Source organism: Arachis hypogaea, chromosome 15, assembly GCF_003086295.3.
Source record: "Arachis hypogaea cultivar Tifrunner chromosome 15, arahy.Tifrunner.gnm2.J5K5, whole genome shotgun sequence".
In the NCBI taxonomy this organism is placed as follows: domain Eukaryota; kingdom Viridiplantae; phylum Streptophyta; class Magnoliopsida; order Fabales; family Fabaceae; genus Arachis; species Arachis hypogaea.
The window spans coordinates 79,019,909-79,021,972 of record NC_092050.1 but is presented as its reverse complement, the minus strand read 5'-3'; the positions used below and the strand labels follow the sequence as shown (position 1 = coordinate 79,021,972).

At 31.7% G+C, this 2,064-nt stretch overlaps 1 non-coding gene across 1 annotated transcript; it reads left to right on the top strand.

Annotated features, from left to right (window-relative positions):
- The first annotated feature begins 263 nt into the window (after window positions 1–263).
- On the top strand, window positions 264–367 carry LOC112753463 (small nucleolar RNA R71). Its single transcript, XR_003177850.1, has one exon. It is a non-coding gene; the product is annotated as a small nucleolar RNA R71 (small nucleolar RNA).
- Window positions 368–2,064: the final 1,697 nt, after the last annotated feature.

The following is a 2,064-nucleotide window of genomic DNA, read 5'->3' as shown; positions in this document are numbered from 1 at the left end:
GAGTCAATATTTTGTTCTGAGCCAATATGGCATTCAGAGTATCAATTTCAAGAACTCCTTTCTTCATAGGCGTCCCATTACTCACAGGATTCCTCTCAGAAGTGTACATGAACTGGTTATTAGCAACCATGTCAATGAGTTCTTGAGCTTCTGCAGGCATTTTCTTTAGGTGAATTAATCCACCTGCAGAAGTATCCAATGACATCTTAGCCAATTTAGATAGACCATCATAGAATATATCCAGGATGGTCCATTCTGAAAACATGTCAGAAGGATACTTTTTGGTCAGTTGCTTGTATCTTTCCCAAGCTTCATAGAGGGATTCACCTTCTTTCTGTCTGAAGGTTTAAACATCCAATCTAAGCTTGCTCAGCTTTTGAGGAGGAAAGAACTTGGCTAAGAAAGCCGTGACCAGCTTGTCCCAAGAGTTCAGGCTATCTCTGGGTTGAGATTCCAACCACACTCTAGCTCTGTCTCTTACAGCAAAAGGGAAAAGCATGAGCCTGTAGACTTCAGGATCTACTCTATTAGTCTTAACAGTATCACATATCTGCAAGAATTCAGTTAAGAACTAAAAAGGATCTTCAGATGGAAGTCCATGAAACTTGCAGTTCTGCTGCATCAGAGAAACTAGCTGAGGTTTTAGCTCAAAGTTGTTTGCTCCAATGGCAGGAATGGAGATGCTTCTTCCATGTAAATTAGAATTAGGTGCAGTAAAGTCACCAAGCATTCTCCTTGCATTATTGTTGTTGGGTTCGGCTGCCATCTCCTTTACTTGTTCGAAATTTTCAATAAGGTTGTCTCTGGATTGTTGTAATTTAGCTTCTCTGAGTTTCTTCTTCAGAGTCCTTTCAGGTTCTGGATCAGCTTCAACAAGAATGCCTTTTTCCTTGTTCCTGCTTATAAGAAAGAGAAGAGAACAAGAAAAGAAGAGAAATCCTCTATGTCACAGTAAAGAGGTTCCTTATTGTTAGTAGAAGAAGAAAAGGAATAGGGGTGAAGAAGAATGAAGAATCCAAACACAAGGGTAAGGATAGGAGCAGTGATGTGAGATGAAGAGAAGTGTTAGTAGATGAATAAATAATTAGAAGGAGATGAGGGAGAAGGATTTTCGAAAATTATTTTTGAAAAAGAGTTAGTGATTTTCGAAAATAGTTTTTGAAAAAGGTTAGTAATTTTTTGAAAATTAAAATAAAAAATTAAAATAATTAGTCAATAAAAAAGAAATTTTGAAAAAGAGGGAAGATATTTTCAAAAATTGGAGAGAGAGAGAGTTAGTTAGGTAGTTTTGAAAAAGATAAGAAACAAACAAAAAGTTAGTTAGTTAGTTGAAACAAATTTTGAAAAGATAAGGAGTTAGGAAGTTAGAAAAGATATTTTGAAATCATGTTTTTGAAAAAGACATGATAAGAAGATATTTTTGAAAAGATATGATTGAAATTAGTTTTGAAAAAGGTTTGATTTTTAAAATCACAATTAATGACTTGATTCACAAGAAATCATGAGATATGATTCTAGAACTTAAAGTTTGAATCTTTCTTAACAAGTAAGTAACAAACTTGAAATTTTTGAATCAAAACATTAATTGATGATGTTATTTTCGAAAATTATGTGATAAAGATAAGAAAAAGATTTTTGAAAAATATTTTTAAAATTTTCGAAAATAACTAAGAAAAATGAAAATGATTTGATTTTTGAAAAAGATTTTGAAAAAGATAAGATTTTTAAATTGAAAATTTGATTTGACTCATAAAAACAACTAGATTTTAAAAATTTTTGAAAAAGTCAACTCAAATTTTCGAATTTGATGAGAGAAAAAGGGAAAGATATTTTTTTTTATTTTTGAATTTTTAATGATGAGAGGGAAAAACATGAAAAAGACTCAATGCATGAAAATTTTGGATCAAAACAATGAATGCATGCAAGCATTCTATGAATGTCAAGATGAACACCAAGAACACTTTGAATGTCAAGATGAATATCAAGAACTTATTTTTGAAAATTTTTATATGCAAAGAAAACATGCAAGACACCAAACTTAGAAATCTTTCATGTTTAGACTCT